Raw genomic sequence first — 14,465 nt, 5'->3', positions numbered from 1 at the left:
TTTATTTAGAGACTTAGGTTAAATAATAAACATATGTACAAAGGGTAAAGAAAATTCCACAAAAATTACAGTAGCTTATACATGTCTCCAATAGGCTACTACATAAATTTCACATCATTTGAATAAGTATCACATCCTACACAAAAAGGACATGGCATAAAGGTTTAAAATGACATAAATAGGAAACCCTAGTGAAAAGTGTCAAGCAACAGATTTTATATTTTTCTTATGTTCATCATGACACCATAACACTGTACAAAAAGTTTCATGCTCACTAGATACATATTTTTACCATGAAAAATAGCACAAGAATCTCCTAATTATGAAAGGGAAATTAATAACTCAAAAACTATCCATGCAATGACTCTCAAATTTTTACCAGAGCTTATACTCATCAAGAATAGCTCACCATACAAATTTCATAATTTTTGGAGCACTGCAACTCTAGATATGAGTTAACCAAGTTTGCATTCATTTAAAAAAATATTTTAAGTTCTAATTTAATTCTCCTAGAAACTTCACTACAAGTGCTCATGTTATATTTTTCCTAAATACTACACTTAACCAAGATCCTAACAAAATTTGAACCACCCAATTTGGATCTACCAAACTAGAGATATAATTTTTATAAAACAACATCAAAATCAGAAATATTGAACTAGCTTTCTGGATCTGGGCCACTGACATTCGGGACCCATGAAACAGAAGGACCCACACGTCAGCGATCGAAAAACAGGGCAAGGCAGGAATCGGCGTGGGATCAACGCCATCTCGTCGGCGATGACTTCTCCAGCGGACCCGAGGGCACCGACGTGTTCCACGTGATGAGCCGTACCTATCTATGCCCTTCCCGCAACCACTACCAAGCTCTAGCTACGACGGCGTCGACAATGGTGGACTATGGCGAGGTTTTGATGGTGCTCCGGTGAAGTCCGGCTATGTAGGCGTGGCTAAGCTCGGTACGAGCTTCTAGGGCTCATGGGGAAGCTAATGGAAGGAACAACGGTAAGCGAGAGGGCTCCGGTGATAGACGTCCACGATGAGCTTCAACACCGGCGAACCTCGGCCATGGCGGCGGTGGAAATGGCCAATTGGCCCTCACCTAGGCTTGCTTGACGTTGCGAATGGGTGGATACGGTGGCATGCAGCAACACAGAGCTCTGACTAGCTGAAGGCGGCAAAGACATAGTGGCGAGGGAGATAGGCGACGACGACTCACTCGGCGGCAATGGTGGAGGCGCGACGCTCGGCTCTGAGTGAACTAGCGAGGCGAGGAGGCGTGGGCAAAGCAAATAAGTGAGCCGTCGGGCGCATGGCATCGTCGTGGCAGCAACAGCCTGACCAGCGAGGGCAGCGCCGGTGTACGGCCACCACTTGGCCATCACAGCCTGATGGTGTCGGCCAGCTGGCCCGCCTGAACCTGTCCATTAGAGAACGCCGAGACCGACTGACGGCGAGTTTTCCAAGCTTCCAAATTCAAAAACGGTGGTGAGTTAGCAGAACTTCCTTGAATAAAAGTTGTAGAGCTACGATAGGGCTACAACATTGATTTAGAAATGATCAGCTAATTCGCAAAGGATCATGAGTTAAATCACTCCAAAGTCAGCCATTGCAAACTGGAAACGCAGTAAACACTTAGAAAATTTCCTAAGTGTAGAATCAGCCCCCAAATCTGACTTGTGGGCCATGTTTGGGACTATTCCACACATTTTCATGACTTGACCTCTAAACAAAATTTGTTCCATATAAAATTTGCTACAACTTTGCTTTAGGTTGCTCAGACATGCAAACATTCTAAGGCACTATTCTAGTTTAGTCAAACACAAGCATTCAAGAGGAGCATCTAGTCAAATTAAACCCTAAAAGCATAATTAGGCAAAGTCATTAACATGAACAATGTTCCTAATGACATTCTAAGTGTAGCTAAGGTATTTTAGTTACCCACATTCATCACTTGCACTCAATCACACATGATCATAAAGCATACATACAATGAAACTTAAAAGACAATAGCATGTTTCACATGTTTCATAGCAATGTTTCATATAGAAATGCTTATGCTATGTAATGGAAGTGCAATTATGTGAGCCTAACACCTAGGGTGTTACACTGTTAGACGAACCTTTGAAAGGCTTCATAGTGTACCCTGCCTACTCACCTTGGAAGTGTTATGGGATTCATGACCCTAGGCAAATGGAAATCATGACTCACAGTGAAAGTGTACAACCTTTGCAAAGTGTAAAACTGGTATATCAGCCAGTGCTCATGGACACGAGCAGCCTTGGAACTCTTATGGAATATATGATCATTAATGGTGAATTTTTTATGCTATTCATTATTCATGTTTACCTAATCATGTGTTTACATGGGCTTGTGATAAACTTGTTGCTACTCAAATGCTAAAATTGTGACAACTAAAAGGTAATCGTAGTTAAACCAGTGTCAACATTTTGAGCCTCATGAACCCCATGTTATATTTGTTGAGTATGACATGTAGTTACGCTTACTTTTACATTTTACTTGGATAAAATCCCGGATGGGTACCAGATTGCTAGATTCTAGAGTAGTTAGGTTTGTAATCAACCAGTTAGTTGTCCCTGTGGAGTGTAGTCTTCACCTAAAGATTGGAGAGTCTTTCCACTGCTTTATGTTTAAGGTTATATTCTCTGTTCTAATATGTTATATTTTATAAGTGATTGTCTTTTGATATTACCCCATTTGTAGCTATATGTTAGATTTGAATTCTTGGGCTCACATATGGTGTGCACCTAGTTTTGTTCTTAAAGCTGGGTGTTACAAAGTGGTATCAGAGCAATGCTGACTCTAGGATGTAGACTTAGATAGAACTAGCCATATTAGTATGCTTACATCATTGTTCCCTTCTTGCTTTCTCTCTAACCTTGTTATTTCCCAAAAGTTAAGGTCACATTAGTCTCTATTTTATTATATTTTTTTGTCTCAAATCTAAACTTTTTCTCAATAGATGGTTTGTAATGAGAAGAACACCCGCATTAGCTATAGAGGACCATGCTTTACTAGAGGAAATCATCCCCTAGGTGTGGGGTGGACCAAGTAATTCTATTTCAAGCGTGGGGATGACACGGCCTACTTCCACTCCCTACTCATGACGGTGCTTGTATGCTACTACTCCGACTTGTATCCCATTGTGCAATATCATTGCACAGAGCACCGACACCCCCATGAAGCTACATACTAGAAAACAGACTTGTTTATCACTACTTAGGATGAAGCTAGGAAGGCCCATAGGGTGGAAACCAGATACTAGGACTGCTGAAAAATCAAACTAAGTTTGTATGGTCAACAGAATGTGAGAAAGCCTTTCAGACATTGAAGAAATTGCTGACAACTGCACCAGTATTAGCACAACCTGATATCGAGAGGCCATTTGATATCTATTGTGATGCGTCTGGAATTGGTATTGGTTGTGTTCTGATGCAAGAAGGCAGAGTCATAGCATACGCTTCCAGACAACTCAAGAAGCATGAAGAACATTATCCCACCCATGATCTTGAATTAGGTGCTGTTGTCCATTCACTCAAGATTTGGTGGCATTATTTATTGGGCAATATATGTCATATCTATACAGATCACAAAAGTTTGAAATACATCTTCACTCAGTCAGAGTTGAATATGAGGCAAAGAAGATGGTTGAAACTTATTAAAGTTAATGATTTAGAAGTGCACTATCATCTGGGCAAGGCTAATGTGGTTGCCGATGCCCTGAGTCGCAAGGGTCATTATCATTGCCTAATTGTAGAACCTATGCAGCGAACATTGTGTCAAGAGATGGAGCATCTGGATTTACAAATCATAGAACAAGGTTCTCTGTCCAATATTGTAGTTGAGTCCACTATCAAAGATCAGATCATTGCTGCTCAACAGAAAAGTAAGGGCATAGCCCATATTAAGGATAAAGTTAGATCTGGGAGACCAACATGTTTCAAGATCGATGAATCAGATGTCGTATGGTTCAAGGATAGATTGGTAGTACCCAAGAATCCAGAGCTGCAAAAGTAGATTCTAGATGAAGCTCATTCTACAAGATACTCCATTCATCCGGGTAGCAACAAAATGTATCATGATCTGAGAAAGAGATATTGGTGGACCAAAATGAAAATAGAAATAGCTCAATATGTAGCCAAGTGTGATATTTGTCAGAAAGTCAAAGCTGGTTCATATGAAGACTGCAGGTCCATTACATTCGTTGCTAGTTCCATCTTGGAAGTGGGAAGATATCTGTATGGACTTCATCGTAGGATTGCCCAGGACATCTGCAGGCTACAATTCAATATGGGTTATTGTTGATCGTCTAACCAAGATAGCTCATTTCTTACCAGTTAGAGATAAATATCGAGCAGAGCAGTATGCAAAGCTTTATATTGATAGAATCTTTAGTCTGCATGGGGCACCCAAGACCATTATCTCTGATAGAGGGTCATTGTTCATATCCAAGTTTTGGAAAAGTCTACATGAGTCTTTAGGAACTAAACTTATTCGTAGTTCTGCTTATCATCCGCAAATAGATGGACAGACTGAAAGGGTAAATCAAATTCTTGAAGATATGTTGAGAGCATGTGTCCTTTCCTTTGGTGCTAAATGGGATGAATGCCTTCCCTTAGCTGAATTCTCGTATAACAATAGCCATCAAGAGAGCATTAAAATGGCACCATTCGAAGCACTGTATGGCCGTAGGTGCCAAACACCTTTAAATTGGTCAGAAGCTGGAGAACGTTGGTTCTTTGGACCGGATGTGGTCAAGGAAGCTGAAGAGAAAGTTAAACTCATACAAGCCAATATGAAGGTAGCTCAATCCCGACAGAAAAGCTATGCTGATAAGAGGAGACGACCGCTAGAATTCAAAGTGGGAGATTATGTCTACCTCAAGGTATCACCGATGAAAGGAGTTCATCAGTTTTGGGATTCGGGGAAAGTTGGTGCCCCATTATGTTGGTCCTTTTCAGATCCAACAATGATGTGGACCAGTTGCCCATCGCGTCAAGCTACCAGATCACATGTCAGTGGTGCATGATATCTTTCATGTATCTCAGTTAAAGAAGTGTCTTCAAGTACCTGACCAAGAGATCGACTTTGGTGATGTAGAACTAGAACCTAATTTGACTTATGCCGAGTACCCCATTGGAGTCTTAGATCAGAAAGATCGAGTCACTCGCAGACGTACAATCAAGTTCTACAAAGTACAATGGAATCAACACACTGAAGATGAAGCTACTTGGGAGTCCGAGGATTTCTTAGAAGAGAACTTTCCTGACTTCTTCGCTTCTATCTAGTTGCAATACCTTGTCTATATTGTAACTTGTCTTGTTGTTAACAGAATGGAAAACCCCCTCACTAGCCTTTTGAATAAAGTTATGATGTGTTAGCTTGACACATTTCCTTTTCCATTACTTAGCCTTAAGTTTTAAATCTCGGGACGAGATTTCTTTAAGGGGGAAGGGTTGTAACACCTCTGGTGTTTTGACCTAGCACTAAAATTTGACATGTCATCATATGCATTGCAAAGCATTCATATAGTATAAAGTTTTGAATGCATTCACTAAATAAGGTTTATTTCATAATGTTGTTATTTCATGTGATGTGATTCAAAATCCTAAATAAAGATCATTTCTACAAGGGTCAAAATTCATGTGATCATGTGAGGTCATGTGTCATTTGACTCAAATAACCCTAATGGGCCATGTTACTAGTCAAAAATCAAAATTTAAGTAAAAGGAAGACAAATCAAATTTGAATTCAAATTCAAATTATAAAAGTCCTTTTTGCCCCTTTTGACTAATTCAAAATCCATGTGGAATTTGGGGTTAAGGCAAAAAGCAAAGTTGGAGATTATTTTATGTAGATCAACTTTGGTATTCAAAGTTTTTCAAGTTTACATATAAAATTTGGAGTAATTTTGAAATGATTCAAATGCTCAAATGCACCCCAAATTCAAATTTCAAAATGGAGGCAGAATTTGAAAATATTCCTAGAAGCAAAGTTGTAGGGTTTGAAAATTTAAACAACTTTCATTTTTGGAGATTTTCAACTTCTTTAGAAAATTTGAGAGTAATTTGAAAAATGGACTCTGTGGCAGTTCTGTAAATAGTTCAAAAATCAAAATCCACCTCTTTGCTTGCCGCCGGCGCCACGCGGATGTCGCCGCCGATCAGATTTCGCCGCTTCCTCATGCCTTGACACGCAGCTGGTGCCATGGTGGGTCCATCCGTGCGCTGTCGTCACCGGGCAGTCCCTTCCTGGCTATAAATAGCAACAGTCACCGCCGTCGTCCCCGTTTTTCTCCTCTGCTCTGCTCCGCCGCCACCTAGCTCCGCCGCTCGCCATAGCCATTGTCAAGTAGTCTCCATCGTGCCCAGCTATGCCAACGCGATCGCCTCAGTCTTGCGCTTCTCTATGACTTGCTCACGCTACTTGAGTTGGTCGGAGTCGCCCGGCGCAATAGCTTCTTCCCTGAGCCCGGCCGGAGCTCCGCCACCATCGCCTCGACGTGGCCAGGCCATTCCAGACCGTCTCCGCCTTCACCAAGCCCACCAACATGACCATGGTGAGCTACTAAACGTGATGTTCACTTCACTTTTGACTCTACCGCATTCTTGCCGGGGTTACGCCGTGAGCCGACGTGCTCGAGCCGCCATGGCCGACGTGGAGTCTTCTCCGGTGTACCTTCTGCCATTCCAAGGACGGGGATGGGTTCGTAGGAGTGTAGATCATTTGGGTGAGGTCTGCCTCGCCGGAGCATCACCGTCGGCGCATTTTGGGGCCAGCCAGTGAGGGCAGCACCGCTGTGAGCTGTATGAGTCGCTAACGGGTGGGGTTAGCCGGTCAGTGAGAAGGAAGGAGAAGAATAGTGAAATTTTGTATTTTCTGATTTTGAATAGTGCTAAATCTTTGGAAATTTGTAGAAAAATAATCATAGCTCCAAAAATTCTGAAATTTGTGTGTAGCCTCTGTACATGCTATAGTTTGGTTTAAAAATTTGAAACTTGAAGTTTCAATATATTTTTAATGTTCAAATATTCAGTCCATTAATTAATAAATGCAATTTCCATGATTTTTGTAGGCCACTGAATAATTCCAAAAATTATGAAATTTGTTTTGGTACACTAATTTGTCATGGGGAAGCTTACATAAAATTTTTAGGTCGTTTGGAACAAGTTCATTTTTGGGCTTAATTCCAAATTAATTCAAAAATAAATAAAGACAAACCCTAAGTGTTTGATTAGTGTTGGATCTTGTTTTGGTCATGTTTTGTGACTAGTAGGGTTTCAAGATCCATTTGGTCAAGTCACATGTGTGGTTCTTGATGGTAGGATTGCAAGTTGGTTTTGTTGGCTTGCAACTGTACCATGAAGGAAAATCAGTATTCGGGGTGTTTTTACATTGCATGTACCTATGAAAGCATCATGTTTATATTATCATCATGTTAAAGCATATGTTATCGTTTCGTGTAGAACCCGAGAGTGAAATGATTCTAGTTGAGCAAGTTCTGGAAGAATCCCCGGTTGTCAAGGGATTCGGTAATCGTGATACTGATCCGGAACCTGAGATCGTCAATGAAGGCAAGCCCCAGGTTTATGCATTAAACCCTTACCTTGTTTACTTTGAAAAGTTTATCACCTATGTTACTTATTGCATTAAGTTGATTAATTCAAATGTTACCTACTTGATGCATTGCCTTCCTTGTTAATTGTTTACCATCCTTGAAGATGTTTTCATTTACAAAGGCGTAGAATGCTTAGTATGCTTTATGGTAGGCTTTCAAAGTAAAAGTTTTGATACAATCAAAGATGGCATACTGGCCAAAGAATGAAAGAAGATAGAATGAACTAGAGACTAGTCGGGTGACTTATCTTGAATTTTGGGTAATGTTGCCGACTATGTCGCTTAAAGGCCACTCATTGTGGATCTTTTGAACGAGACACTTTGTAGTACTCGTCACATACTCCGGTAAGCCTACTTCGGCTAATCCGGTACTAAGACGAATGCCCATGCACTAGGAGTGGAGAGATGGCAGGAGTAGTGTGTACCCTCATGGCTAGAATGTGGCCGGATTTGATGTGTGCTGTGCTCTCGGGTGGCGTGGAGATGGCTTAGTATAGGAGGATCCAGTAGCGAGGTTGATATATGCAAGATTAAGTTCTACATATGTCGTGTGATAAGGAATCCCCAGCTAGGACTTGAATCAATTTGAATTGCCGGTGCTCCATGGATATGGAGACTCGATTCATTACAGAAGCAATGCAGGACTGGTGAATTACTAAAATATGAGAAAAGAATGGAATGAGAAGGAATGGAATATGAGAAATGTACATTTAGTTGAAGTAATGAACTAAAAGAGCTTAGGGGTAAAACTTGAAAATAGAATGAAGAATAGTAAGCTTTTGGCAAAGAACTTTTGAATTTTGCTACATCCTTACCTTGTCCCAAACCCTGCATCTCTAAAAATCTTACACCCCTTTACGTTGGGTTAGTCTTGTTGAGTACCTTTGTACTCAGGGTTTGTTAACCCTTGTTGCAGGTGAGTTGGCATGCGCAGGCTTGTTTTGGTCCCTGCTGCATGACTGTGTTTGAAGTCAATGACTGATGAGGAGTGATGAATGGCCTTTGGACAAGGCACTAGTTTGTATGATAAATAATGTTAATGTAATATTATCCCGCTACTATGGTTGTATGACACTTATGGTATTGTAAGTTTGAAAACAACTAGGTTTGTAACTATGTTAACTTAAGACTTCCGCTATCTTTTACTCTGGTATATATATTTGAATAAACTATTGTAATCTGCAATGTCTGTGATTAGGGATCCTATTTGAAAAGAGAATCGTGGATGATTCAGGTCTCCTGAGGACACCCGACAGACCCGTTGAGTTGTTGGGAACTCGTGTACGCTATCCAAGGTCTGTTAAGACAATGATAGGTGCATGTGGGCCCGATTCCTTAGGAGGTTCTGCCACTAGTCAAGTCTTGCTGAGCTCGTTCAGCTATGTGTTCAGTTTCACCCTCTACCCCATAACCATGTGCTCGTGCTTCACCTTTTACATGTGAAGGGGAAGACACATGTTATAGAGAGAAAGAAGGAAAAAAGTAAGGGAGAAGAAGGCCTCTAGGGCAAGTCATCGTCCACTGTCCTCAAATGCCTTCTTCGTGTATCCCTAATACTGATACCCGATAGTAGCCCCCGAGCCTAGTGGAGGAGTAGGATACTCCTTCGTACGCTTTTTTGGATGGAGGGACTTCTAGGGCTTCAATCTTCTGCTTCCTGTAGGATGCCTTGGTGGGTTATGGTTCCCTTCTAGTTGCGATCGGATTCCTTGGGAACATGTAGCTATGGGATTCGAGGGCCAAAAAAGATTTCTCTTGATTTCGATCCCTCCCTTGGATCCTATCAATCCGCCATCATCTTGCAACCACATATTCGGTCTCCTTATGAGTCTAACTTCCCTCGAGCCCCCATGGGTAGTGGGGGTCTAGTCAAGGGGTCAGCTCATCTTGTGATCGTCCTCCCTCAAGCATTTTTTTGATAAAACAGAGGGCTAAGCCGTGCCATGTTTTCCTTGATGGATGAATCATGGTGCTCGGTGAGCTGTTAATGGGCTAGTCCAAGTGGGGCCCTGGCTTCCCATTTGTGGGGGTTTGACATGGGTCAAGTGGTGATCGACTCCAGATTCTTGGTGGATAATCCATATAGTTCTTGGGTCTATTTGACTAGTCCCAAGGGCTCGTTGCCTTTCTTTGAGAAAAACCCATGGACTAGGAACCGACCAAGACTTAAACATGGACTGGGATGCCCGTAGCGCTCGTGCACCTAAGTACTGGCCACTAATGGGCCCATCCCTTTCCACCCCTCACTCTAAAGGCACCCTAGAGCAGTTGTGAACTCATCAATGGGCCAACCTTCAAACTCCTAGGCCTGAATGGGCTGTGGGAGCATTTTTAGCTCCGTATCTCTCCTTACCTGTAGCGGTTCTTAGCCCACCGAATGGAGCAAACCGTCATCTGATGTGTCGTTCAAGGGAGCGGCCAGAGGTGGCATGTGCACATTTCTCGAAGAGGTGATGTGATGTGGCACAGTGAGCGCGTAAATCTAGGTGGATGGTTCACCTCTCGCCTCACCCCGCCTTATAAATAGTAGCCTCCTTCTTCACATTTCGGCACACTAAACCACAACCTTGCCTTTTCCACCTTTCTGCCACCATCGTTTGGATCTGCTACCCATGCTAATCCATCGCAACCGCCCTAGATCCGTACCCTTTCACTTTTCCACCATCACCTTCACCTTCCATGGAGTCATGGTACTGCTTTGATGTCACGCATGCATGCATGGAGGGCCTCATCAAGTGTGGTCTTCTTCATAGGAGGACCGATGCGATGGAGTGGCTGGTTCCTAGCAGCGAGGATGTGCCGATGCCGCCCGATGGTTACATCATCTCCTTTGCGCCCTTCCACGAGCATGGGTTCACAATCCCCCCTCATTCATTCTTCTAGGGGCTACCGCACCACTACTAGATCGAGCTATAGCACCTCAACCCCAATGGGATCTAGCATGTCGTGGCCTTCATCATGATGTGTGAGGGATACCTAGGGATCGAACCCCACTTCAAACTATGGAGCTACTTCTTCTCCGTCTCCCTGCTTAAGAAGAAGGATAGAGGCAATGAGATCCTAGTGCTGATTGGATGCACGGGCATCCACCTCTAGGGGGCAGTGGGCGATTGAGTACATGCCCTGCTAGCTATCTAGATCCAACAAGGGGTGGCACGCATAGTAGTCCAATGCCATGTTCCTAGTCTCAGGACATCCCATGATGCAGCCAAACACGGGCTTCATCAAACTACCGATGGGGTTGGGCTTTCAGGACTCCATCATGTCCTAGCTAGAGTAGGTGGCCGTGAGGGTGGCGAACCATGCCATGGATGAGTAGAGGAAGAAGGATAAGGACAACAAGGAGGTGAGGTGGTGATGTGAACCCGCTAGGGTTTGTTTCCGATCTTTCGATGAGAGGTGTGGGATAACTCGATTGATGGGTGGAGACGATGTTCATGGCCCGACTACAGCCTTCCAAGCTACGCCTTAGCAACCGATACACCACCTCCAATGGCTGCCGTGATCTTGTGGAGCGCGTCACCCGACCACTAGGGCACTAGTCCTTCAAGCAATCGAAGAACTAGCAAGAACAAGTATAGCAAGTACTGAATTACTAGATGTAGATGAAAGTTTCAAACTCAATCTCAATTAAGGTGGGGTTCCGAAGACAAGAAGATGGGCGGCTGATCCAGCACGCGTGCTTACAAGCAAGTAGCGAGAGCTAAACTTGATCTAAACAAAACCCGACTATTCTTGGTAGGCGGCTAAGGAGTATATGAAGGTGGAAGGACGACCAGGGGGCTGTTGGGTCATTCTCCAACCCTAGGACGCGTCCCTAATGGACCCAACTTGATACACGGCCCATTGGACCAAACTAAGGTGACGCAGCACCTTTGGTCAGACAAGCTCTCAGTAGTAATTTAGTCATTGCGGCGGCCTCAAAACAGATATGGACTTGATTCTAGATCCATATGAAAATAGAATTCATAAGGATTCCATGAAGTATTTGAACGCCCCAATCCGAGTCCGTATGCGACCGTGGTGACCATCACAAGTTGGAGCTGTCCTGGAGTCCGAATTCAGCCTCCACGAATCCTTGTTCCTTTCGGTCCTCTCCTTGGTTCCTAACCAAAACAAGAGTGCACACATCTCCATGGTCTAAATATGATGGACAGGAACTCAAGAGTGAACTTACTTGATGATTAATGTGATGAGCACGGGTGCGAATAGTAGGACCAGAAACTGGTACTCATGTCGGCGTGGATGTATCATTGGTGTTGATGTCCTCATCATCCTCCCCTTCTTGCATTTGAGGCGTCCTCGACTCAAACTCGTCTTCTTCTCCCAAATATGGCTTCAAATCTGTAATGTTAAATGTGGGACTAACCCCAAATTCTACAGCCAGATCGAGTTTATATGCATTATCATTAATTTTCTCTGACACTTTAAATGGTCCATCAGCCCTAGGCATCAATTTAGACTTTCTAAAATCAGGAAACCTATCCTTTCTCAAGTGCAACCAAACTAAATCTCCAGGTTCAAATATTAGTTCCTTTCTACCTTTATCACTAGCAATCTTATATTTAGCATTCATATGCTCTATGTTTTCTTTAGTTGTTTCATGCAGTTTTAACATCAATTCAGCACGCTTAGTAGCATCAAAATTTAGTTTTTCAGAAGATGGCAAAGGCATCAAATCAATAGGAGCACGAGGCAAGAAACCATAGACAATCTGAAATGGGCACATCTTTGTAGTAGAATGCAGTGAACGATTATAAGCAAATTCAATATGAGGCAAACAATCTTCCCACATCTTAATGTTCTTCTTTAAAACAGCCCTTAACATAGTAGACAAAGTTCTATTGACAACTTCAGTTTGACCATCGGTTTGGGGATGACATGTAGTAGAAAACAAAAGCTTAGTCCCTAGTTTTCGCCATAAAGTCTTCCAAAAATGACTAAGAAATTTAGCATCATGATCAGAAATAATTGTGTTGGGCACACCATGCAAACGAACAATTTCTCGAAAGAACAAATCAGCAATATGAGTAGCATCATCCATTTTATGACAGGGTATGAAATGTGCCATCTTAGAAAATCTATCAACAACCACAAACATACTATCACGTCCCTTCCTAGTCCTTGGCAAACCCAACACAAAATCCATAGAAATATCTTCCCAAGGGGCACTAGGAACAGGTAGAGGCAAATACAAACCATGTGGATTTAACCATGACTTAGCCTTTTGACATGTCGTGCAACGAGCAACAAACCTCTCCACATCTCTTCTCATCTTTGGCCAAAAGAAATGACCAGCAAGTATGTCCTCCATTTTCTTAGCTCCAAAATGCCCCATCAAGCCACCTCCATGCGCTTCCTACAGCAACAACAAACGAATAGAGCTAGCTGGAATGCATAGCTTGTTAGCTCTAAACACAAACCCATCACTAAAGATGAATTTGTTCCAACCTTTCCCATCTTTACAATGCAGCAACACATCTTTAAAATCAGCATCATTAACGTATTGGCCCTTAATGGTTTCTAATCCAAAGATTTTGTAATCAAGTTGATTCAGCAAGGTATATCTCCTAGACAAAGCATTAGCAATAATATTCTCTTTCCCTTTCTTGTGCTTAATAACATAAGGAAAAGATTCAATAAATTCAACCCACTTAGCATGTCTACGGTTCAATTTCCCTTGACTACAAATATGCTTCAAAGACTCATGATCAGAATGAATAACAAACTCTTTGGGCCACAAGTAATGCTGCCATGTTTCTAATGTGTGAACAAGAGCATACAATTCCTTATCATATGTAGAATAATTTAGAACAGGCCCACTCAATTTTTCACTAAAATACGCAACAGGTTTGCCTTCTTGTAACAAAACACCACCTAGTCCAATTCCGCTAGCATCACATTCAAGCTCAAAAGTCTGATTAAAATCAGGAAGTTGGAGGAGAGGTGCATGTGTCAACTTATCTTTTAACATATTGAAGGAGTTCTCTTGTACTTTGCCCCAACTAAAAGGCACTCCCTTCTTTGTAAGCTCATTCAAAGGTGCAGCAATGGTACTAAAGTTCTTCACAAATCGGTGATAGAAACCAGCAAGTCCTAGGAAACTCCGCACTTGTGTGATAGTCTTTGGTACAAGCCATCCCTGTATAGCTTCTACCTTGGCTTGATCAACCTCAATTCCCTATGGAGTCACAACATAGCCAAGAAAAGACACTCGATCGGTGCAAAAGGTGCACTTCTCAAGGTTACCAAATAAACGTGCATCTCGTAAAGCATTAAAAATAGCATGTAAGTGATCAAGATGTTCATCCATAGATTTGTTGTAAATCAATATATCATCAAAGTAGACTACAACAAATTTTCCAATGAAAGCACTGCAGAACCTCATTCATTAACCTCATGAAGGTACTAGGTGCATTAGTTAACCCAAAAGGCATGACTAACCACTCATATAAACCAAATTTAGTTTTGAAAGCAGTTTTCCATTCATCTCCCAATTTCATACGAATCTGGTGGTACCCACTTCGCAAATCAACTTTGGAAAACACATTAGCACCACTCAGTTCATCAAGCATATCATCTAATCATGGAATAGGGTGTCGATATCGAATGGAGATATTATTAATAGCTCTACAATCAACACACATACGCCATGTTCCATCTTTCTTAGGCACTAAAATGATAGGAACAGCACAAGGACTAAGGGACTCACGCACATAACCTTTGTCGAGTAGTTCTTGCACTTGTCGTTGAATTTCCTTCGTTTCTTCTAGATTAGTCATGTATGGCGCACGGTTTGGCAAAGATGCACTAGGAATAAGATCAAT

This window comes from Miscanthus floridulus, chromosome 15, assembly GCF_019320115.1.
Source record: "Miscanthus floridulus cultivar M001 chromosome 15, ASM1932011v1, whole genome shotgun sequence".
NCBI lineage: Eukaryota > Viridiplantae > Streptophyta > Magnoliopsida > Poales > Poaceae > Miscanthus > Miscanthus floridulus.
Note: the sequence above shows the minus strand (reverse complement) of the source record.